General features: G+C 52.9%; 1 long non-coding RNA gene across 1 annotated transcript; it reads right to left on the reverse strand.

Annotated features, from left to right (window-relative positions):
• Nucleotides 1-10,019: 10,019 nt before the first annotated feature.
• On the reverse strand, nucleotides 10,020-13,879 carry LOC113192059 (uncharacterized). Its single transcript, XR_003301971.2, has 4 exons — nucleotides 13,757-13,879; nucleotides 13,116-13,385; nucleotides 11,214-11,511; nucleotides 10,020-10,302 (listed from the first exon to the last, which is right to left on the reverse strand). It is a non-coding gene; the product is annotated as an uncharacterized LOC113192059 (long non-coding RNA).
• Nucleotides 13,880-25,539: the final 11,660 nt, after the last annotated feature.

Here is a 25,539-nt window from a genome sequence, read left to right on the forward strand (position 1 = left end):
GATTGGAAGGGTCCCGACTCCGCGATGTGGGGCCGTGGGTGTGGGCAGGTTGGTGACAGCTTGGCATTCACCCGTCCACAGCTGGAGTGGAGCTCGGCTTCATAGGGGCTTCCTTTAGGCCTGAAGGACTCCTTGGTGCCCAGGGTGTTGTGGAAGGTGACAGGAACAGGGAGAGCCAGAGGGGAGGACACAGATCATCATCTTTTTGTTTGTTAGTTAAAGTTGTTGTTGTTTTTTTTTTTTTCCGTACCTGGGATTGAACCCACAGGGGCTTACCCACTGAGCCCCATCCCCAGCCCTGTTTTATATTTTATTTAATGACAGGGTCTCACTGAGTCACTTAGGGCCTCGCTAAGTTGCTGAGGCTGGCTTTGAACTCGTGATCCTCCTGCCTCAGCCTCCCCAGCCGCTGGGATCCTAGGCGTGCGCCACTGCACCCGGCCTCTGGTCTTGTTTGGAGAAGAGCTAGAGGAAATCCAGAGCTGGCGAGGTTACTGAAGGGTGGGCAGATCTGGGACAGAGTAGAAAGAGGGATTCAGGGGAGACGTCCTGACTGGGCTTGGTTTGGGTTCCCCAAAAACCAACCCCAAAACAAGAATCCAAGTGCAGATGGTTTATTCAGGAGATGGTTCCAGGAAATAACCAAAGGGGATGAGGGAAGGGAGACAGGACAGGAAAGGAGGCCGATATAAATGTCGTGTCGTCAACCAGCTACCGCTGTGGGCGGCTGGCGCTCCACCCACCAGGAACCTCTGGGTCCTGCAGAACAGGCACCCCAGACCTAGCCTGGTCCACGGGGAGGGCGCTGGGGTATCTGTACGCCAACGCCCGCCATCACTTGTTGTGTGACATCAATTCCTGGGCACTCCTTGTCTGCCCCGTGTGGGGAAGAGTGCGGCTCCCCAGTGAGCCCCTGGACAAGAGATGCCATGCCAGCCACAGGTAGGCCGCTGGACACACTGGGCGGGGAAGACCCAAGGGACACGGTACAAAGACGTGCCTGGGGTCTCAGAAGATCCCAGTTCCCAGGCTCTAGATCAGGTCCTAGGAGTGGTCGTGGGAGCAGAAAGCGTGGTGCTGAGCCCCCAGAGCTGTGCCAGGGGACAGACAGCATGGGGGGAAGAAGCCCTCCGGCCACAAGGGTGTGGGACGGTGTCTAAGTCCTGGGAACGGGACAGGCTTCAAATGTGCCAAAGGGACATGGAGTAGAGAGGAAAGCAGAATGTAGGAACTCTAACCAGAGGCTTCAGCAGGCGGGGACAAGGTAGAGTCCAGGTCCATGACCAGAGGCTGGTGGGATGGCTTCAGGCGGGCTCAGCTGAAGAAGTCAGAATTGGGCCCCAGCCAGCCAGCCCACCACTCCCCTCCTTCCCAGTGCACCCAGAACATCCTCGGGGGTTCAAAGGAGGGTCTTCTGACAGCCCCCAAATAACCATCTGCACCCCCCCACATCAATCCATGCTTAGAAAGACATCTGGCCAGAACCCACGCTCTCAATGAAAGTGGAGGGACATTTCCATTGTCACTGTCAACGCCTTTGTATGCTTGGGAAGCTCTCTTTACAGCAAGCAAGGACGGCGCGTGAAATTTAAAAGGAGTCAACAGAGACAAAGTGACCGCACAGCCAGACACAGGGCTAGACAGGTGGCCCCATTTCAAAAAAAGGTAGAGCCCAGCACCGCGGCAGATGCCTGTCATCCCAGAGGCTCAGGAGGCTGAGGCAGGAGGATCCCAAGTTCAAAGCCAGCCTCGGCTAAATAGCGAGGCCCTAAGCAACTCAGTGAGACCCTGTCTCTAAATAAAATGCCAAAAAACGGCTGGGGATGGGGCTCCATGGTGGAGTGCCCCTGGGTTCAATCCCTGGTACCCCCTCCAAAAAAAGAAAGGACCTGGAATGGCCACGTGGGTGTAAGAGAAGACACAGGGGTGGCCACATTGATGGCACTTTAAAGGAGATTGGCAACGTGTAACTGGCTTAGAGAGTTGGGGAAAGGGTCTCCAGAGGAGCTTGGAGAGGAAGGACGTGGTGACCCCTGCCCATGGACACTCCGCCCAGGCGTCCTCTCCCAGCTCCAGCTCCTGACTGAGCCTCACTCAGGCTGAGCGCTTGCGTTTCCGTCACCCAGGATGTCACCCACTGATGCCTGAGGGGGTGGGGGTGTGAAACTCAGCTCTGTGCCTTGGGGTGACAACTTCAGAGCTCTCCATGGGATCTGGCTGAAGCTGGGACTCCGCTGGAAAGTGTCTTGGCTCCGCTGCCTCCCTCCTCCCACTGCTCCTCCACTCCCAAGGGAGTGGGGGGGTCAGTCCTTCACAAACCACCTGCACCCTGAGGACGGTGACCGGGGCCCGCTGGGTGGGCCTGAGCCATCCTGGGTGGGGAGACGGAACCGCAGTGAGGAAGCTGCTGGGTCCTCCAAGGAGAGAGGGTAGAGGCCTGGGCCCAAGGACAAGGAAAAAAAGGAGGGCCCATGCCAGGACTATGAAGAAGGTAAACGTAAGATCTGCGACTGACAGTTCTCATGGGGTACGCCAGCCTCCGAGAACTTCTGCAGGCTAATGGTGGCCTCAGCTCGCTCCCGGCCATCGGGCCCTGCCCCCTGCCCCAGAGAGTCCTGTGCTCTTCCCCTGGCCAAGGCCACTTTCCCAAAACTGTAATTCTGATCCTCACCAGCAGGTGGCAGCCCGAGACAGAAAGGGAAGGGCTGCGAGGCTCGCCCACACTGGGCTCTGGAGAGAGAGAAGTGGGTATCTGGACTTCCCGTGGGCAGTGGGTGTATCACTACTTTTTTTGTTTTTGGTACCAGGGTGACCCAGGGGCACTTAACCACTGATCCTTAGTCCTCTTTTGTATTTTATTTAGAGACAAGGTCTCGCTGAGTTGCTTAGGGCCTTGAAAGCTGAGGCTGGCTTTGAACTTGCGATCCTCCTGCCTCAGCCTCCCGAGCTGCTGGGATGACAGGCATGCGCCACGGCACCCGGCTCACTGGTATTATTACTAGTGACATCATGGCCTCGCTGCCATGGAGAAGTCCTGTTTTCCTGAGGCCCTGCCCAGAGCTTTACATGAATTACCTCATTTCAACCTCATAGCATCATGGGATAGGAAAACGAGGTTCAGAGAGGTCAAATGACTGGTCCAGTGTCACACGATAAGGATTGGAATCCCAGTTTGCCTCCATCACTACTTGAAACAGGCTCTTCAGATCTACCTGGCCCTAGAAGTGCTGTGATGCAAACAATGTTTCTTCCTCTTCTCTCTCCTCCCCTTCCCCTTCCTCCCCCACTCCACAATCCTGCTCCTCCGGAAGGCACTCGAAAATATCTGAAGAGTGCAGAGACCCTCTGGGTCCACGTGCTCGGCCTGCACCAGGATGGCTTTGGGAGAGAGGGACCAGGAGGGCCTGGAGGGGGTTTTAAACCCTCTCACACTTGTAAGCCTTGCTTCTTTCCACAGGGTTGTGGGTCAGAAAGGAGTGGACGCTCATACCCACTTTGCAGATGGAGAAAGAGAGGCTAAGAGATGTGCCCAGACCACCCAGTGAGACAGGGCAGAGAGGCACGGGGAACTCCTTGGCCATCCACCACCAAACACCATCCCGTAACTCACCTGGGCCCCTGTGTCAGGAACCTCGTCCACACTGGGTACTACACTAGGCCCAGGGCCACGCCCATCCCTCCTGTCACACCACGGGGTCTGGATGTCACCTTGAGACCCTAATCCTACCCAGACTGGGCTTCAGAGCCACTTGAGGGACCTGGATTTCTGTGCAGCTGCTAGGTCTTGTTTACGCTGGGCTCCAAGCAGATGGGGGAACATTAATAAATGTGTAGCACCCCCCTTCTCTCCTCCCACCCCACCTTGAGCAAGCTGGTGGTCAATTATGAGATGGCTGCCCAAGAAGTCTAATCTTCAGGGTTGACTTGGAGCATGTTCACTACCCCAGCTGACTGCCAATGTAGCCATTACCCTTTGCAATCTTTCAAGCTGTCTCCTTTCTGAAGGGGAGAAGCCATGCGCCAGCCCTGACTGCAACAGTGAGCAAAGGGGTGGAGCCAGATGAGGCAGGGGGTGGGGCCAGGCAAGGCAGAGGATGGGGCCAGGCCACACAGGGGGTGGAGCCAGATGAGGCAGGGGGTGGGGCCAGGCAAGGCAGAGGGTGGAGCCAGGAGAGGCAGGGAATGGGGCCAGGCGAGGCAGGAGCTGGACCAACAAAGCGGGGAGGAAGAAGCCGCGAGTTTGCTTGGCTGGAGGGGTGCTGGGAGTCAGAAGAAATATAGTAACAACAGTGACCAATAAAGTTAATCATTGTCCTGTGCTGAGCTCCTACAAGAAGTCAGGGCTGTACTCAGCATTTTGCATACTTGGGGTATTTCATTTCATCCTGCATCTTTTATTTGTGGAATGGTTACAATGTGTCCCTCGCTGTTCTAGACCCAATAGGTAAACTGACAACCCAGACAGACCAGGTCTCTGCTTTGGTGAGACGACCATTCCAGGCAGGGGAGAGAGACCATAAACCCAGAAATAATATCATTTCCATTGCTAAGTGGTGAGAAAGAAAGAAACAAGCAAACAGAGAGCCCGGGAGGCTCCCTTACAAGGGAGGTCAGAGAAGGCTTCTCTGATTTGAGCCCAAAGGAGAAAAAGGAAAGAATCACACAAAGATCAAAAAATGAGCCGGACGCAGTGGTGCATACCAACAGCTGGGGAGGTTGAGGCAGGAGGATCGCAAGTTCAAAACTAGCCTCAGCAACTTATCAAGGCGCTAAGCAACTCAGCAAGACCCTGTCTCTAAATAAAATATTTTTTAAAGGCTGGGGATGTGGCTCAGTGGTTGGTATTTAACCATTCCGGGTTCAATTCCCAGTACCAAAAAAAGATTTAAAAAAATGAGGGTGGGAGGAAGGACATTCAGGCAGTAAGAACAGCAAGTGCAAAGGCCCTGTTCTGGGAGCCACAGGTGCCGTGGCCCTGGAACTATCAGGGAGAGAAGGGAGCAGAATGAGGTCCAGACGCAGGCAGAGCTTGCTAGGTCAGCCCTAGGGGAAGGGGGCAGGCTGGGTTCTGTTGGCCTCCACCAACGACTGCCACGTAATCAGTCCTCTGTATGCTAGTGGACAGGGAAGGACGTGAGTCTCCCTGCCCTCACTCCTGGGAGAGGGTCTTGTGCTTTCAAGCACACAGTATTATTAACAGAGCGTGAACAGCAGCGCCAGAGAATCGCTGTTTTCCAGATGCTCTGCATGGAGCTTCCCAGGAATTTCTTCATTTCAACCTCATTGCACCATGGGGGGAGGGGTCATGTAGGCCCCTTTGGTCAAGCATAAGATCACAACCCAGCAGGGGACAGGGTCCCAATTATGCCTTAATAGAATAATGGCTTCAAGTGCACAGACCTGGCCCTTTTCAATCCTAGACAGGTAAATGGTATTCTCTCTCCTTCCCTCTCTTTCTCTCTGACACACACACACACACACACACACACACACACACACACAGACGAAGGCTCAGAGAGGTCAAACCATGTCCTAAGGCCACACAGCCATGAGGGACAGAGCTCCAATTCAAGCCCAAGGTAACTCTAATCTTAACCTCTGATCCAGGCTGGTGTCAAGAAGGAAGGGGTGTTGGGAGGCTGATGCAGGAGGATTGAGTTCAAAGCCAGCCTCAGCAACCCAGCGAGGCCCCAAGCAACTCAGCAAAAACCCTGTCTCTAAATAAAATATTCAAAAGAGCTGGGGTTGTGGCTCAGTGGTTAAGTGCCCTAGTAGAGAAAAAATAAAAATGGAAAGAGTGGTAAGGAGGGTGCCTTCCTGCCAGGGGCACTCTGAGAACTTGGCCTCAGGGCTGGAATCCAGCCTCCGGATATTCTCCTGGCCTCAGCCCAGGTCTCCTGCCCTCCAGCCTCCCGATGGCCTCTGCTCTCAGGGACAGCCCAGGGCCACAGGTGTCTTCCACAGTCTGCTCTTAACGCCCCACGCGGCCTGCCCTGAGCCCTGCACCCCGACACCCCAGGCAGCCTCCCCGTCTGGCCCTGTCTGCTGCAGGGAGCAGCCGGGCGGGAGGGCTGAGTCCCTGCGGCGGGGCCAGCCAGAGGTCAGCGGCCACACCTGAGCCGTGGGAGGAGAGGAGGGGACCGTCCTGCTTCCCCTCCGCTTTCCCAGCTGCCTCAGTTTCCCTGCCTGAGAGAAGAGGGGTCTGGGAGGTGGAGGGCCCCAGGGACCCGGGGAGGGCCTGTGGCCACCTGGGGCCTGGCGGCCCTCTGTCAGGGCCAATCGCCCTAAGCCCGTCTGAGGAGCTCCAGGCTTAGCGGCCGCTGCGAAAGCTGCCTTCCCGCCTGGGAGAATGAGTCACGAGAAGACGGGGGACCCTGGCCCCAGGAGCCCCTCGGGCCCTGGCTCCTGAGATCGCCACCAGCAGGGAGGACCCTGGCCCAGCCCCTGAGGCCCACCAGGCCCAGCGCCACTTCACGCCATGGGCGCAATTCAGGGGAAGAAGGTAGGTGGCCCGTGCATTCTGTCGTGACCTGGCTGGGGGACAGGCTGGGCCTGCCAGCGGGGAGCCCAGCCACCTAGGAGCCCCCGCCAGCACGGCCACCAGCCCCTCCACCTGTTCACAGCTGAGATCTGCCTCTGCAAACCCGGCTGGAACTCAGGGCGAAACCCACCCCGCCGGATCTCTCCATTTCTAGGACAGAGCCAGGGCAGCCGATCTCTCCGGTTCCCTGGACTTAAGCACACACAGCTCTAATTCCTGGAATACAGGCTCCCTGGGCGCCCCCTCCATGCCGCCCAAGGGGACATCTGGCCCAGGTGGACACAGGGGCAAGATAAAAAATGATGATGATTATAGTAAGTTGGCTGACCAGCTGTTTCCAGATGCAAGGTCCTGGGTATGTCATTTAAGCTAGCTTTTTTTTTTTGGGGGGGGGGAGGTAGGGGGGTGGTTACCAGGGATTGAATCCAGGGGTGCTTAACCACTGAGCCACATCCCCGGCCCTTTTTTATTTGTATTTTATTTAGAGACAGGGTCCCTCTGAGTTGCTTAAGGCCTCACTAATTGCTGAGGCTGGCTTTGAAACTGCGATCCTCCTGCCTCAGTCTCCCAAGCCACTGGAATGACAGGTATGCGCCACCGCGCCCCAGCATAGAGTAAACTTTCTATGCCTCATTTCCTCACCTGGAAAATCAGAACAGTAGCAGTCACTACCTAAAAGTCTCATCATGAGAATTTAATGAATGAAACGCGTAAAGGGTTCAGAAGAGTGACTGGCAGATGGCGTGGTGTATCTGCATCTGCTCTGTTATTAGAAGTATGTTCATATTATTGTCCTTCACCCTCTAAGCCTGGGCTCTCAGCTGCAGGGGTTCGCAGCATGTCTGAAAATTCGGCCCGGGGGTTCCCGCATCAGTATTATTAGGTGGGGAGTTGGAGGGAGCCCTTTAAACAGTCACTTCCGGGGGCCACTCAGACCTCCTGGATCAGTCTCTGCGGAGGGGCATCTGCATTTAATGCACCGGCTCTCAGAGACCGCGCACAGGCTCAGGGCGCCTGCCCACATGCACCCCGGGGCTGGAAGCCCAGCAGTGCGGTCTGGTCGCAGCCTCCGCCCACCTGCTGTGGGAGGCCCTGCATGGCTCCAGACCTCTGCTCCTTTTCAGTAAGACGGGAGGTTCACGAGAGGATTCCTGACACCCGCTTGGCCCTCTGAACCCCAGATTACCTGTGATGACCTCATCCTTACACATAAGGAACTCAGGCTCCGGGTCAAGAAGGGATTTCTCAGCCGGCACGTGTCGGCAGTGGGGACAGGTCGGGACACAGGCTCAAAACCCATCTCCCTTTTTGCTGGTCTGTGACGGCGGCCCCCCATCTTCATTAGCTCCCACCCCGAATGCCCACTATTCCCTGGACACCCGCTGCCCGGTGCCAGTGCTGTGTGGGGACTGGGGGTCAAGCATGAAGTCGTGTGGTCCTTGCCCACAAGGGCTCCCTGGTCGGCTGGGGCCACCTCAGGGAGGGAAATGGGGGGCGCTGGGAGGGGTGGGTGTGCGCTGCAGGAGAGGGACAGGTCAGGCCGGTGCTTGGGTGAAGCCCCCTTTGTTCTCTGGAAAGGCCAGGAGCACGGGCTGAGCCTGCAATCTGCACAGGGGCCCTGCAAAGCGTGGAGATGGGTCAGTGTAGGCCCATCAGAGCCCACCCCTGGGCCAGAGATCAGGCTCCCTGCGGAAGCCAAGGGCAGGTGCAGGACACTTCAATGTCATGGCCCTCCCTGGGGAAGAGAGACGTCTCCCCAGTCATGGCGTGGGCACAGAAAGTGGAAAGACACTGCAAAGGTTAAGGGTGAACAGAAGGTGCCCTGGACCAGGGGTCCAAACACAAACAGGGGCTGTAATGCCTGGGGCGGGGGGGGGGGGGGGGGGGGCTGAGGGTCGCAAGTTCCAAGCCAGCCTCAGCAAAAGCGAGGCCCTAAGCAGCTCAGTGAGATCCTGTCTCTAAATAAAATACCCCTGAGTTCAATCCCCAGTACCACCACCCCCCCCCCAGCAAAAAATATGAAACAGTGTTGTGGAGAGGTTCCACAAGGCTCAAGGTCAAGGTCATCCAGCCAGTACCTGGCAGAGCTGAACTTTGAATCAGGAGGTCCAGGGTCAAGCTGCGCTGCCCAGCTTCTGAGGGAGAACTGAGCAGGCACAAAGTTCAGCTCTACCTGGGACCAATTGGGCCACTTGCTTCACCTCTCAGAGCCTGGGTTTCCTCATGGGTTTAGCTGGATGATGATTTTACCTCCCACAGGAGGTGAGTCTGGTGCCCAGTAGGTGCCCAGGGAATGGCGGATGGTGCTGCTGCTGCTCAGGAGGCTGTAGAAGCTGCAGCCGGCAGGGTGCGGCTGTACCGGGGCAGCCCTGCAGGCTGGCACACCTCTCGTCTCTCACGCATTAACCCCAACTCACCCGGGTTGTTCACCACCCGGCCCTGTTGATATTTGCCGAGACTCTCATTGGTTGGCATTCATCTTCACTTAAAGAAAGTTTCCCACTGAAACAAGAGAGAAGCGAAAATACAGGAAAGCTGGGGTGGGTGGTGCACTCCTGTCCTCCCAGCAAGCTCGGGAGGCTGAGGCAGGAGGATCGCAGGTTCAAAGCCAGCCTCAGCAAAAGCGAGGCCCCGAGCAATTCGGTGAGACCCTGTCTCTAAATTAAAATATTAAAAAAAAAAAAGGGCTGCGGGTGTGGCTCCGTGGTTAAGCGCCCCTGGGTTCAATCCCTGGTACAAAAAAAAAAAACAGTACAGGAGAAATGGCTAAAATTTGATGGATGACCCGACAGGGAATGTTCACTCTGACAGAGACCAAAAGGCACACAACTGTCTCCCCAGACAACTCTCCCCACAGATGACAGATGGGCCCGCCTGGCACTCGGGCCACCCAGCCCCACCCAGCAGCATGAGGGTGTCATTAGGAGGCTCTGACAGCCCTATCACCCACTGCCTGCCACCTCGGCTGCTTCTCTGAGGGGAGTTGGGGTCCAACGCCCCACTGCTCTTGCTGGGGGAGTCCACAGCTGTGTCCCCACAAAGGACTCCTAGGCCCTCAGTGGCAGAGAGAGTACAAGAGGAAATGGCAGGTCAGGAGCTCATGGAGAGTGAGGAGAGCACACACCCAGACAGAGACAGAGCCCCTGCCCTGCCCGCCTGGTACCCAGCATCCTTCCAGACCCTGGGCCCTTGCTCACCCCTCGGGTGACTGAACCCTCCCAACTTGTAACCCCAGGCCAACTCCTCCCCGCGTCCCAGTCCCAGGGCCCACCCCACCTGTTCTTGTCAGCCTTGGCCCGTCTGTGCCTCGAGTTCCTAGCCACTGCTGTGACACTGTCCCCGCGACCAGCTCGGCTGTTAATTCAGAAACCTGTGAGGGGCAATGGGGGATTGAGAAAAGACAAACAGACACCCACATAGAGAAAAAGCTGGGGCCAGGGGGGGACACTGTCCTCTGTTGGAGGAATAATGACCCAGAGCTAGCTCAGCACGTTTATTATTAGGTTTCATCATCAAAAAGGTTTTCTGTGAAAGTTTCTTCAAAGCATACAGGATTGAGGGTCAAAGAGTAGTGGCCAGTTATAATGATCAATTTGCACTCATATGTCTCCATCCCTGGCAGCTGGGTCTGGACTCAAGGTCAGGACTGATAGTCCCGTGCCTAGCACAGATCCTCCTTTAAGCAGGGCATCACCATGGCAACTGGGCAGTCTTGACCTGCACCTTTGCACAGGAAGTTCCCAGGGCAGGCGCAGCTCCTGCTATAGGACAGAGAACATGGTTCAAATCACAGCTCCCAACAACACGGTCCACCAAGGCATAAGATAGTGAAGAGGAGAGGAGAGAGACATCGGCTAGGGAACACCAATGCCACCAGCCAGCCAAGCACAGGCTTCTGTGCCACCCTTGAGAGGAGGCCTCAGTCCTGCTTGACACTGAGCTAGCCATTCCTCCTGCTTCTACTCATACAAATCACACAAGTGCTCTCACAGGGGACTATTATCCTCACCCCTATTTCACAGGTCAGGATACTAAGGCTCAGAGGTCACCAGCAAGACGTGGCTGGGCCAGGAGGTGCATGGGGGATCAGCCCAGCCGGGCAGCACTCACTTGGGGGACCTAGGCACACCACATCCTAAGGTCTCCCTAGCCCCCTCCCTCTGCAGAAGACGACACTGAGGCCACAGCCTTAGAATGGAGGTTCTTTGGGCACCGTTACAGGGAGGTGGATGTGCTGCGCCAAGCAGAGGCTCCGGGACTCATTGGCTGGGTGATGTGCAAGCTTCGGTTTGTTTATTTGTAAAATGAGGATTAAAAATATTATGATTACTAGTGTGAAAAGTAACTGAGAAAATGCACATAGTAGTACAGTGGTGCACGCCTGTGATCCCAGCTGCTCGAGAGGCTGAGGATCATGAGTTCAAAGCCAGCCTCAGCAACTTAGCGAGGCCCTGAGCAACTCAGTGAGACCCTGTCTCTAAATAAAATATAAAAAAGGGCTGGGGATGGGGCGCAGTGGTTCAGTGCCCCTGGTTTCAAACAGAAAGAAAGAAAGAAAGAAAGAAAGAAAGAAAGAAAGAAAGGAGGGAGGGAGGGAGGGAGGGAGGGAGGGAGGGAGGGAGGGAGGGGGGGGAGGGAAATCTGAGGCTATAACTGATGGTCGAGCACTTACCTCGCATGCACAGGACAAAAATGACAGACTCCAGTTCCCTTTTGGGAGAGGGTTGGCACCTTCTGGGCCTTTCAGATGGAACCCAGAGATGAGGTTCAGGACATTGACTTGTCCCTTTGATCTTATGAGGACCCAGTATGAAGCAGAAATGCAGGACCCCTTGTTCAAAACTTTTTGAGACTTGCCCAGGCACGGTGGCACACACCCAGTGGCTCAGGAGGCTGAGGCAGGAGGATCACGAGTTCAAAGCCAGCCTCAGCAACTTAGTGAGGCCCTAAGCAACTCAGGGAGGTCCTGTCTAAACAAAACATAAAAAAGGGCTGGGGATGGGGCTCAGTGGTTAAGCGCCCCTGGGTACCCCTGGTACTAAAAAAAAGAAAAGGAAGGAAGAAAGAAAAAAAATTTTCTAAGAATCTCAAGATGCCAACAGCCAAGCATCTGAATCCTGAGCCCTGCTGAGCCCAGAACCCTGTGCTACTGTGCAATTCACTTGCCCAGAGAGCGGGCCCAGGCCTGGGTGCCACCCAAGGGGACGTCCATGCATGCAAGGCCACATCCCAGGGCTGTGGGAGCAGTGCTAGTCTGCATGCTGGGGCTGGGAGCAGGACTTCCAGATCCTGGACTTTGCCCTCAGCCCCAGGATCCCTCCGCTGCTCCCTCTGTTAGCCCCCTGCATCTGACAGTCCCTGTGTGTTTTTCCTCCCTTCAGTGTTCCCACACCTCATCCACCCCGCCCCCAGAATGGCCTGGGTGGGAACTAAAAAAGGTAGAGTTGCAATGTCTTGCCCCAGAGGGTGGGGCAAGGCAGCAGATGAAGTGCTCATCTGAGGACAGACAGAGTGGCCCGAGAAGGACAGTTTCCTGTCCCTTGAGACAGGAATGGGGCTTTTATTCTACCTTCTTCAAATTGGATTCAGGCGCTGAATGCCCGGGGATGCCTCGAACAGATGTATAAGTTGGGCACTGCACAAAGGCAACCAGTTGATGGGTTGGAGGGGGTAGAAATCCAGCTGGCGGAGCTGGTGCCCAGGTGCCGGCTTCATGAGCCCCGAGGAAGGGGTGCTGCTGTGTGGTTCAACAATGTCGTTGCAGACAGCCCTGTCACCCACTCTTCCCAAACTAAAACTTCTGTCCATTTTTATGGCCCGATGCCCATTTTGGGAGGGAGGAGGAAGAAAGGAAGAAGGACAGGCTTCCCCGACAGACTCTCAAACGTCCACCCAAGATGAGGGGCTTAGTAGATAAGCCCAGAGGGAGCCGAGTTTGTCTCAGAGGTGCATTTGCATAATTAAGCCCACGGGTGTCACTAAACCTGTGGGCTTGAGGGGGCAGCTGAGAGAGGGACATGAGAACAGAAGGGGGTCAAGTTCCCCAGGGACCTCAGGGCACCACGCCACCCATCTGACTTCCCTAGGACAAATACCGTCACACTCCCCCGGCTTTCTGGTCTTTCCACTGTAAGGAGCACACTGTTGTGATCTGTCTTCAGTCCTTGATTTTATCCATCAGGGAAGGGAGAATATGTTTGGTTTTTGTTTTATCATTGTGTCTTCAGAGCACACAGTAGGTGCTTAATAAATAGAGATCATGTTGTGTTTTGGGTTTACCATTGATCCCCAGAGCAGATAGTAGGTGCTCAATAAGTGGAGACTATGGTTGGTTTTTTGGTTTACCATTGTGTCCCCCAGAGCACTTAGTAGGTGCTAAATAAATGGAGGAAGGAAGAAAGGGGAGAGGGAGGGGTGGCGACCGGACGGCATCCCTGGCACCTTAGCTCCCCGCCCCGTCCCTCCCCTTTACCCTGCCGGAGCACCACACACATCTTCTCTAGAGAAGAAACAGGCAGATGGAGCCAAGATGGCCTCCCCTGAGCCAGCCTCCGGCTGTGGAGGCAGATCTCACCTCCCAGACGGTAGACAGAGGAGCTCGTCTTCATTCTTGGTTTCTTATTCCTCTGCCTCCTCTTGGTCTGATCTTCTCTGTGCCCCTCAGAGGCCCTGAGCAACCTTGGGCAAAACCATCTCCCTCTCTGGGCGCCAAGTTTCTTCCCACATGGAAGCAGGGGTGGAGGCTGCACCAGCCGCTGGTCCAGGGGTCCAATGAGGCAGGGAGAAGAGAGTCACTCCCCCAAGGGCCGATCCTGCCCAGACGCAACACCAGGAACTTGGAGACCTGTCATCAGTCTCTCTCAGTGGCTGGGGACACAAGGTCTCCCCTGTTTCACAGCCAAGAAGTAACTAGACAGAATCACCAGTCAGCGTTCCAGTTCCTCCCACCAGCACCAAGGTCCCCCGGAGACCCTGCCCAGCGCAGCCCGACCTGGCCCTACCCCTTCCCACCAGACACCATCTTTCTCATCTGTAAAATGGGCTCTTCCTGAAGATAAAAATAAGAACACCTTCTAATGCTTGGGTCACTGCACAATCCTCTCCACCAAGATATTGGTGTCTGCATGCAGACTCAGAGAGGTTGAGCTCTCTCCTCAAAATCACACAGCAAGGCCAGAACGGGGGACTTAATCCTGGATACACGTGCCCACCAACCTGTTTTCCAAGCCTGGGGACTGAGGCTGTTCATCTCAAGCCAGAGTAAACCTTCACTCGCTGGGTACAGTTAATAGGCCCCTCTGGGAGCCCTGCTTAGGAGCAGCCTGCAAGTTCAGAGGAATTTAATTTCTCTCTTGAAAGGACGAGGAGGTGGGGCCGGAGGAGCTAAATCAAAGCCGGCTTTCCTGCCGCAGGAACCCAAAAGCCAGCTCCCGCCCCTGGCCCCCGGGATCAGCTTTCAGAACATTGTGTCCTACACACCCTGAACCGGGAGCTTTGTTCAAAGGAGAGATCAGATCTCAGAGGCCGGGTGCAGGGACAGGGCGAGGCCCGGGACGGGGACGTTCTTTTGCTCTCTGAAATTCAAGGCCACCCAGACCATCCAGAGGAGCCGCAGCACCTGGCTTGGTCTGGATGACACCTTGCTCCTAAAGTCGATGGGGATAGAGACCGAGATGTCCCCTGGGGAGGGCTGGCCCCAGAAGGGCAGTAAGTCAGCCAGAAAGGAGGCCACCACGTGTGCCAGGTTTGTTTGGGGTTTTGGTTTTGGTACCAGGGATTGAACCCAGAGGCACTGAACCACAGAGCACACCCCCAGCCCTTTTTTATATTTTTTTAGACATAGGGCCTCGCTGAGTTGCTTAGGGCCTCGCTGAGTTGCTGAGGCTGGCTTTGAACTCGAGACCCTCCTGCCTCAGCCTCCCGAGCTGCTGCACTTACAGGTGTGTAGCGTGGGATTTCTGGGGTCTCCGAAGCCTGCCCACTGCTGGGTGAGGTGGTGCACGCCTCTGATCCCAGCTGATCACGCCTATGATCTCTGGAGGCTGAGGCAGGAGGATCGTGAGTTCAAACCCCACCATATCTGCCGTTTTGAGGGATCATCTCAGGTTTGGCTGGACCCACCAGAGCCCCTGGGCATACCTGGGGGCACTCTGGGATGTACCATACAGCAGGTGCTCATGGATCTGCTCCCCCTGGACCCCAAGAAGCCAGCCTTTGCACAGGTCTCCTGGTGACTCTGAGCACAGCCAGGCACCCTTTCCTGACGCATCACAAATGTTCTCACAGTTCTGGAGGCTAAAAGCCGAAATCAAGGTATCAGCAGGGTTATGCTCCCCCAATGACTCTGGGAGTCTGTTCCAGGCCCTTCTCTGAGCTTCTGATGGTGGCAGCGATCCATGGTCATCCTTGGTCACCCTGGACTCCTCCCTGCCCTCAGCTGGCCTGTCCCTGCCCATCTGTGTCTCCTCCCCTCTTACAAGACACCAGTCAGATTAGGCACATCTAATGACTTTACCTCTGCTTGGTCACATCTGCAAAGACCCTTCGTTCCAAACAAGGTCACAGTCACATGTATCAGGGGCCAGGACTTTACTGTCTCTGTTTTTTGTTTTTGTTTTAATATGTATTTTTTAGTTCTAGTTGGACACAATACCTTATTTATTTATTTTTATGTGGTGCTGAGGATTGACCCCAGGGCCTCACACATGCTAGGTGAGTGCTCTACCACTGAGCCACAGCCCCAGCTGGAGGGGCATTCAACCCAAAACCGTAACCCCGGCCCACTAGGCCTCTGGGCTTAGTGGGCATTCTTCCTCCCCCTCCTCCTCCTCCTTCTCCTCCTCCTCCTCCTCCTCCTCCTCCTCCTCCTCCTCCTCCTCCTTCTTTTGGTACTAAAGATTGAACTCAGGGTCACTTGACCACTGAGCCCCATCCCCAGCCCTATTTTGTATTTTATTTAGAGACAGGGTCTCACTGAGTTGCTTAGGGCCTCCCTAAGTTGCTGAGGCTGGCTTTGAACTTGCAATCCTCCTGCCTCAGCCTCCCAAGGCACTGGGATGACAGGCCTGCACCAGCTCACCCAGCAGTGGGCTGGCTTCTAAGACCCCAGAAATCCCACGCTACTCTGGCTGAGTCCCCAGCCTCAGCCCTGGCCCCTAGGAGGCCCCAGGTGAGGTCACACATGAGGGTCCTTATTTTCTTTCTCCCCAAATCCCCACTTGGATACTTTTCCATAAGTGGAGTCAGGACTTCCTGGAGACAGAGCACACGGTGGACGGACCCTTGCATAGTATCTGTCCCGTTCTTCCTCAAGGATGATCTTGGATGGGTGAAACCGAAAATTGTTTATTGTGATCATTAAATGTTTAAACTATTTCGTTTAATTATTAAGTAGCTACAAAAGACTTCCGGCTGGGCAGGTGGCACACACCTGTAATCCCAGCAGCTCAGGAGGCTGAGGCAGGAGGATCGCCAGTTCAAAGCCAGCCTCAGCAACATCAAGGCCCTAAGCAACTCAGTGAGACCCTGTCTCTAAATAAAATACAAAGTAGGGCTGGGGATGGGGCTCAGTGGTCGAGTGCCCCTGAGTTCAATCTCCCCAAAAAAATCAGTTTCCAAGAGGGAGTGGCCTCTGGCCCTCCATCCCCTATAGTAACAATAATGACGTCATGGTCATCCCAGCAGCCGCTGTGTCCAGCTGCGTACTGTCTGCCGGGCACCCACGGGAAGCTCTTGACATTTGAGCCAGTCAGAAAATGGCCCTGGGAGAGGGCAGCTGTTTCCTGCCCTGACCCTCCAGGAAGAAGACTCAGGGGTCCCCAAGGCTCCCCCAGGCCCACCCGTGGGTATCAGGCCTGCTGGGAGGAAAGGTCCCAGATGGTCCCATAAGGAGACACCAAGTCCCAGCTCCGTCCCCCATAGACACGTCAGGGACCCACAGTGGCTTTCCCTCCTTCCCACTCCTCTAGGTGTCTCTGAGTGGGGGCTGGAAAAATGAGGAGGAGCAGGGGAGGCTGGGGGAACCCGACTCCCGGTGGCCACAGGGCCTTAGGCTGTGCTCAGGACCTATTTATAGCTTGAGAAACTCGGGGTGTCTGGAAGTGGCATTCCACATTAGAGCACCGGCCAGCCCTTCACCCTCGCTCAGGAAGCAGACAGGAGGATGCACTCCAAGACTAATCCAGGTTACCTCACCTGAGGAAGGGGCCGAGGGCACAGGGAGACAGGATGCCCATTTTCGTATTTTTTTTTTTTAATTTTTTCCACTTTCTACCTTGTCTGCAAGGAGCAGCTATCGCCATTACAGTCGGGAGAAAATCAACTTGGGTGTGAGTTTAGGTCTCATCCCATTTTACCAAAGGAGAAAGGAATTCCCAGATAAGCCGAGTCCTTGGCCCCAGGCCACGTGGCTGGACAGGGATGGCTGGGACGGACTCCCATCTGGGGTCCTGTCCTCGGTGCCCCCTGGGAACCCATGTCCAGGTCCTTCGAGATCCCCTCTGAGAGCCGTGCAGCCCTGCAGGCCTTGGGAAAGTCACCAGTGGAAAAAGATCTACGCACCCCCCACACACCCCAGCTCTCTGCTTGTTCATTAATAAAAGAATGCTGGGCTATTTTGGGCACCTGTAATTTTCTACTTGAATAACCAGGGGAGGGGCTGCTGCCCGGCCCTCTGCCCTGCTCATATGGCGCCAGAATGGGAGAAATGTGATCGCGCTGGCGTAACGGGATCTGGACCGGGTATCACTGCCAATTTCCTTGGCTTTGTCCCATTCCAGAAAACCCAGGTGTCCCCCCCTGCCACCTGGGGATGCAAAAAACCCAGGCCAGGTTTAGATGCCTCCAAGCAGAGGGTCCCCTCCAGGTGCAGGAGGCAAATCTAACTCTGCCATTTGTCAGCTGTGGGGTTGCGGACAAATGACTCAACCTCTCTGAGCCTCAGTCTCTTCCTCTGTAAAATGGGGATATTTATACCACTGGGAAGTTTGGTAGGGGGAACGTGTCTGGTTCTGTGGACGATGGTTGTGTTGCTTTTCCTGCTGTAGCCTGTCCAAGGAAGGGGCTGTTCTAAAGAGTGCCCTGGCCCAAGAGGCTTGGGTTCCCATGACCAGTCGTCCCCTGAATTATTTTAAGCAAAATTATTTTTTCGGGTTGTCAGGGTCTTCCATGATCATGGCTGAATGTTTAGAAAAAGCAAATGAAGAAAATTTTAAAATCACAAAGACTCGGAACGACCCCTCAGGGTTGAGCACATTCGAAATGTATGCCAAAAAAAATAAAGTAAAATAAAATAAATGGGAAAATGTGAAAGAAACGGCCAGTACAAACTCATCGCAAAACGATCCAGAGGTCAGTGTTAGCTGAAGAAGATCCTAAAGCTCCAACCCCAGTGTTTGGCACACAGTAGGTGCCCAATAAATGCCACTCAAGCAAAGTAATGATTTGCCCCCACCTCCGCCACCAAACACTTGGAACATGGGATTAACACAGGAAACTGTCCCCGGTCTTCACATTCTGAGTCCTGATGATTGACGTTGCAGGACCGAGGGGAAGCTGCTGTGGGCATGGACGAGAGAGAAATCATTAAGCTGCCACCGTCAGGCAGGACCCCCTGGGCCGCATTTTCCCCATTTATAGACTGGGGGATGCAGGTGGATCGCCTTAAACAGCCCCTTCTAGGATTCTGAGTCTGTCTGGCACAGAGATTGTTTATAATCCAAGATACGCTCTGAGCTGGCACCTAGAAGAACCGGTTAGAGAAGGAATTGGACTCTCTCTCTCTCTCTCTCTCTCTCTCTCTCTCTCTCTCTCTCTCTCTCTCTCCCTCTCTCTCTCCCTCTTTTGTACCAGGGATTGAACCCAGGGGCGCTTAACCACCGAGCCACATCCCCAGCCCTTTTTTTATATTTTAATTTAGAGACAGGGAGGGTCTCTCACTGAATTGCTTAGAGTCTTGCTAAATTGCTGAGGCTGGCTTTGAACTTGTGATCTCCTGCCTCAGCCTCCAGAGCCACTGGGATTAAAGCGTGCACCACCGCGCCCGGCTGGACCCACTCTTAATACTTTGGGAGGTATGCTCGTTGGGATGGAATGGTCCACCAACTGGGGACCCAGCCTGAGCTCATTTTCCAAAGGAGTCTTTCTTGAGAAATATCTCCTAGCAACCACTCCGCCCACCAACCATGCAACCTTCAGGGACCTCTGCAGAAATACAAAGGCTATTTGTAGTTCTCTCCTTCAAAAGGCTGAGTTGAAACTGCTGATCAGCTGAGATGCTAATGAGAAGCAGAGAACAGGTGTGGGGGGACACCTGGTGGGGCAGAGGATGTGGGAGGGTCTCTACCCACAACTGCAATCCCTTTGCTTTCTGGGAAATTACAAGCTGCCTAGCTCGGGGCTGACGGCATGGGCTTCAGACCCATCTCGAAACCCAGTTCTCACTAGTTGGGTAGCCCTGGATCAGATTTTCAACCGCTCTGAGTCATAGTTTTATAAATGGGGATACCGCCAGGCGCAGTGGTGCACACCTGTAACCCCAGCAGCTCTGGAGGCTGAGGCAGGAGGATCGTGATTTCAAAACCGGCCTCAGAAACTTAGTGAGGCCCTAAGCAACTCAGCAAGACACTCTCTGTAAATAAAATATTTTAAAAGGGCTGGGGATGCAGCTCAGTGGTTAAGCACCCCTGGGTTCAATCCCTGGCACAAAAAAAAAAAAAAAGAAGAAGAAGAAGAAGAAGAGGAAGAGGAAGAGGAAGAGGAAGAGGAAGAAGAAGAAGAAGAAGGAGGAGGAGGAGGAGGAGGAGGAGGAGGAGACTAATTGTATGAGATTGGTATTCTCCACCCAGGTCGCCTTTATACTAATCCAGCACACCCATGGCCCAGTTGCTAGGAGCATTGGCTAAACACAGCTGCTCCCTTCTCAGACAAGTCCTGGCTGATGGAAGATGCCTCACCCAGAGACGCTTGGGGGGACTGAAGTTCCCATTTCAGCCTCCTTCTTGGAAATCCAAAGATATGATAGTAACTATTATGCTATGGTAGGAAAGCACAGGAAGTGCTCAGCCAATGCCTGGGACATAGTAGATGCTCAATAAATGAACACCATTATCATCCTCTTGTCCATTATAATTATCATCACTGAAGATGGGTCTGGGATCCCAGGGGGCTTCTAACATGTGCAAGAGCTGGGGACAGTCTTGGAATGAGAGGATAATTGCATTTAGACTAGCCGACACTGTGGTGACAGACTTAACCAGTCTCCTTTGTTTCCCTAAACTAAGAGTAACAAATTATTTTTCTGATGATAAAAGTAACAAGTTCATGGCAAAAATAGAAAAACTGGTAAAGTACAAAGAACTACAAAAATGAATGAATGAGGGCTGGGGATGTGGCTCAAGTGGTAGCGCGCCCGTCTGGCATGCGTGCGGCCTGGGTTCTATCCTCAGCACCACATACCAACAAAGATGTTGTGTCTGCCAAAAACTAAGAAATAAAATATTAAAATTCTCTCTCTCTCACTCTCTTAAAAAAAAAGAGTTATCTTTGTGGAGTGAACCAACCAACCAGTTTTATAAAAAAAAAAAAAAAAATGAATGAATGAGATTCTCTACTAATTGAGTATAACCACTGAGGACATTTTGAATTATATTCTTCCAAATATTTTCCACATAAATTTATATAATATACATATGTAGACACATCTCCACCCACAAACATGGATACATAATTGATACAAGTAGCACTGTAGTTGTATATGTGTATGTGGAGTTATGCAAGTAACACTAAATACATAGCATAACACTGCATATGGCATAATGTATACAGCACATTCTGTAACCTTGCTTTCCACTTAATCTTTAAATATAGACAGTTGACATCTCCCATGTTAGTAAACATAGGTCTGCAACATCAGCCACGGGTTGTTAATATTTTACAGAGATGGCACAGTGCATTCAACTAATCCCCTACCTCTGGACACCTCCCTTATTGCTAGTTGTTTTATTATTATGAACAATGCTGGGTAATACACATCCTTGACTATATATATATATATATATATATATATATATCCTTGTGCATACGTTCAATTATTTTTTGAAGCAAATTCCTAGGATTGGAATAGCATGGATATTAGAGTGCATAGTACATAGGGCTGTTTATTTTATTTACTTATGTATTTGTTTATTTATTTATTTATTTTTGGTACCAGGGATGGAACCCAGGGGCGCTCAACTACTGAGACACATCCCCAACCCTGTTTTTGTATTTTATTGAGAGACAGGGTCTCTCTGAGTTACTTAGGGCCTCACTAAGTTGCTGAGGCTGGCTTTGAACTTGCCATCCTCCTTCCTCAGCCTCCTGAGCCTCTGGGATTCCAGGCGTGGGCCACTGCACCTGGCTTCACAGGGCTTTGGGGCACATTTCCCCGCAGGATGACCACACTGCTCCAGGGGATGCCCAGAGCCTCGATTTCCCCAAACCCTCTCCAACGCCAGCTATCACTATGTTTTTATTTTTGTAGATCTGATAGGCAGAAGATAATACTCTGTTGTTTCTAGAGTGTTTGGAGTTTTTTGGCGTATTTTTGATTTGGGGATTTGTTGTTGGATTTTTGTTTCTGGTGGTGTTTTGGTTGTTTGGGTCTGGTCGGGTTTGCTCTGCCTTGTTTTGGTTGGGTTGGGCTGGGTTGGATTCTGAGCAGGACAAGCTTCTTTTCTTGCATTCCTGGGCTGTTTTGGATTTCACCCGCTGAGCGCTGCCCTCGTCCTGAGACTGGCAAGGCCCTTCTGGATGTCTCCTCTCTCCCCTTCTCTCAGTCCTGAATCCCAGGCTCCCTGGAATCTCTTCTTCCTGCGGGACAGGCACCCCCAGGGGGCACAGTCCCCACCATCTGCCCCCATGTCAGCCTGAGCTGTGGATCAAGGGGATTCAGTCCCTGACCTCCAAGGGCCCTTCCACCAAGGCCCCTCTCCTGGCCTACCCACAAGCCTCCCCACAGAGACTTAGAAACCAGATCTGCTTAAAGAGGGAAAAAAAAAAATCTGTTTTCTCCAAAATTCCAAAACCATTCAGCAAATACATTCCAGGAGTGATTATGAGCGTGACTTGAGGAATCTTTTCAGAACTTACCAGAACATTCCTTTAAAGTCCACTCCTAAGAGGTTTAAAGCGAGCTTGTACCTGTGCCAAGATCTACCACAGTTGAAAATACCCTCAACCACTGACCCAGGGATTCCACTGGTCAATGGTCGGGCGCAGTTGCCCGCATCCAGAAAGACGTGGGCGTCAGGTGGTCACTGAACCGTTGGTCACACCCCACTGAGCAGCAAGAGCCACCCCGGGGTCAATTGTGGGCTCCAAGAGTCTGCTTCCAATGTCTGCAGAGGTGCAATGGCCCCTCAGTGGGGGTAGAACTCTGTCCTTCAGTGGAAATGGAACCATGCAGGCCCAGGCCCAGGGCCAGGGGGGACCAGGGGCTCCTCTGGCCTAGGTCTTGGTACCACAGCCTACATGGGGCACTCCCTTAACAGAAAGGAATTTGATATTCCTAGGGTCACCCAGCAGAGGGGCTGCTTCTTGTGGGTTTTCAAACTTAATAAATGAACTGCCAAGATCCAGCAGGTATTGACCAGAGAGAAGTAGCAGGAAATAGTAGAGAACCTGGTTAAAAATAAATCCCAGTGAACATGTCCTGTGTCCTTATTAGGTTGACCCTTGACCCAGCGCTTGAAGAGGCTGAAAGAGCCAGGCACCTTGACCCACGCCTGTAATCCCAGCAGCTCGGGAGGCTGAGGCAGGAGGATTATGAGTTCAAAGCCAGCCTCAGCAATGGCAAGGTGCTAAGCAACTCAGTGAGACCCTGTCTCTAAATAAAATATTTAAAAGGCTGGTGAAGTGGCTCAGTGGTTAAGCACCCCTGGGTTCAATCCCTGGTACCCCCCCCCAAAAAAAAATAGAGGCCAACACAGAAGGATAAAGTGAGTCTTCAGAAAAAAAGGAAAAAAAAAAAAAAAAAACACAGGGAAACATAAAACTCCTTCCTGGAGTTTTATGGAATGGAGTTTTAAGGAGTGAATGACAGCAGACCATCAGGCCGGACCCACACGTAGGTTATGAATGAACTTCCCACCAAATGCTGCGCAGGACAATAAGCCAACACGGTGGATCCGACCGCGCATGCGTGGAGCCGGCCCTGGCCGTGGGGTAAAGCCAGGAGGCGGCTGTGGAGCCACAGGGTTAGAGTGAGCCCGATGGCACTCTTCCAAAGGGCTGATCAGAGTCGTTCACATGTGCATGGAAGTGGAGACCATTCCTGGGTGTGGCTGCATCCAAAATGAATGGCACGGTCTTCACCTGGCAGGGGACTTGTCCTGGGAGAGTGTGGGAGCTTTAGGCTGCACCGACCTGCATCTGCACTGTTGAAACATGAATGTGCTTTGCCATTGTATCTCCTGCCCCAAAGCCATGTGGGCCTCTGATCAATAAGAATAATAACTGAAGTCATAACAATGTGTCAAGTAGCTTAGTGCGCTGTGTAGTTTCTCGTCTATTCTTAAAGCCAGCTGGGTTTTTTTTGTTTTGTTTTGTTTTGTTTTGTTTTGTTTTTGGAGGGATTTTTCATTTGGTGTTTGGTACCTGAGATTGAACCCAGGGGCATTTAAACACTGAGCCCCATCCCCAGCCCTTTTATATTTATTTAGAGACAGGGTCTCACTGAGTTGCTTAGGGCCTCACTAAGTTGCTGAGGCTGGCTTTGAACTCACGATCCTTCTGCCTCAGCCTCCCAAGCTCCTGGGATTACAGGCCTGCACCACCACACCCAGCAAGCCAGCTCTGTTTTCATATCCATTTAAACACAAGGTTAAGAAGCTTGTAGGGCTGGGGATGTGGCTCAAGCGGTAGCGCACTCGCCTGGCATGCTTGCGGGCGGGGTTCAATCCTCAGCACCACATACAAACAAAGATGTTGTGTCCGCCAAACACTAAAAAATAAAATATTAAAAAAAAAATCAACCAATTTCACACTTTAAAAAAAAAAAAAGAAGCAGCTTGTAAAGGAAGCAACCGATTATAAAGCCCTGGGGCTTTCCGCAGGGGATGGTTTCTGGTGCCCTAAGCAAGAACTGTGATGGTCCATGTTGGGTTCCTCGGGGTGGCCTGCATGGTGTCCCACCCGGTGGCTACTCTCCTATCTGTGCCTGAAGCGCTTCTTCTCTGTCCTGACTCCTTAGACTTGCACTGTCCAATATAGCCCACTTCAATCAATTAAAATTAAGTAAAACTAAATGTCAGACCCTCAGGAGCGACTCGTCACATTCCAAGTGCTAAATGGCCCCCACTGGGGCCAGCAGCTACCATCTTGCCAACCTAGAGAGCATCTGCATCATGGCGGAACCCTCCACCGCAGGCCCTGCCTGGCTGGAGCCCTGCCTCAGACCTGCCCCCCCCCACCTACTAACCAGGGGATCCGCGCAAGTCACCTAAACTTTTTGAGACTGTTCCCACCTGCAACATGGGAAGACAGTGAGCCACCTCACTGGACCCCGGCCCCAAGCCTGTCACATGAACAGCTGTGGCTTAAAGGACGGAAAGGAAGTAGGACTCTGCCGTTGGACACTTGGGGACCTTGGGCAGGATCTCACGGCTCTAAGTCCCAGGTCTCTGAGTCTGTAAAACGGGGGTGAGTGATGGCTACACGGGGAGGCAGTTTGGTTGGAAACAGAGCTGACGCCCAGTCACTGGAGAGTCCCCTTCCTGGAAGGGCCTTCCTCTCTCAGGCGTTGGACTCCCACAAGACCTACAAGGAGGACATCCCAGAAGGGTTCCAGAAGGCCAGTGTATTCACAAAAGAAGGCTCAGCCTCCAAAGTAAAATGCTCCTGGGTGCGGTTTTGTCACCTGTTGGATTGTGGGGGAGGGGAGAACTTGGAACTTTCTAACATTTGAATATAAAAGGGCACCTCTCTGAGCCTACCACTTAATTTATTTTGAGAAACTGATAATACCTGTGTAACCACCACTTGGATCAAGAAAAAGAACATCAACAGGCTCCAATTGAAGCCTCCCCCAAGGCCCCTTCCCATCCACTATCACCCCCACAAGGGGAACCACTACCCCGACTTTTAATACTACCAATTAGTTGTCAGTACACAAACTTAGATTCATAGTACCCAATGTTAGTGGTGTAAAAAAAAAAAAAAATCTGGTAATGTCAGACACTCCCGGGTGTGTAAAGGGCAATAAACCATTCTGGAAGGTACTTTGGCAACATCTGCTATAATTTAAAACAGGCTTCTTGGTCTGCCACTTGCTCTTCAGCATCTACTCCAGAGAAAAGTTTGCACATGTGGACAGAGAGGATGTTTGGAGTGAAATCATTTGTAGTTGTGAAAAATTGAATAGCCTAAGTGTCCAACTAGAGGGGATTTTTAAAATTTAAACTGTCGGGTACATACTGCAGCAGATCAAGAGAGTGAGGTGTATTTACATGAACTGGCATAGAAATTCCATCAGGATGTATTGTAACATTGAAAAAGCAAGCTGCTGACAAGTGGCAGCTCTGTGGGTGAACTCAAGGGGACTGCATGGGTGTGTGTGTACATGTGTGTGTACGTGTGTGTGTGTGTGTGTGTGTGTGTGTGTAATATCCAGCCTCTCCAATTTGCAAAATACAAATGCAGCCTCAAAACCAGTGATGACCCTGGGAACAGGGTGAGATTCAGGCTCAGCTGGGACAGTAAGGAGGAATGTTACTTTTAAAATGTCCTATGCAACTGGATTGTTGCAATTGTTCAAACCAGCAATGGATTTATAGGTTACCTGTGCGAAATATTTTGCTAGATTTTCGGGGGAATGAAACAGCCCGCCCACCAAGCCCAGGTGTGGAGGGGAAGACTGGCCCTCAGCCTCCTGGTTGGGCGGGGGCTCCTCATCCAGCACCTTGGCTCAGGTTCCAGGAGAGCACTTGTCTGGGCCTCTGAGTCCTGGAGGTTGAATGGAT

Source organism: Urocitellus parryii, chromosome 3 (genome assembly GCF_045843805.1).
Source record: "Urocitellus parryii isolate mUroPar1 chromosome 3, mUroPar1.hap1, whole genome shotgun sequence".
NCBI lineage: Eukaryota > Metazoa > Chordata > Mammalia > Rodentia > Sciuridae > Urocitellus > Urocitellus parryii.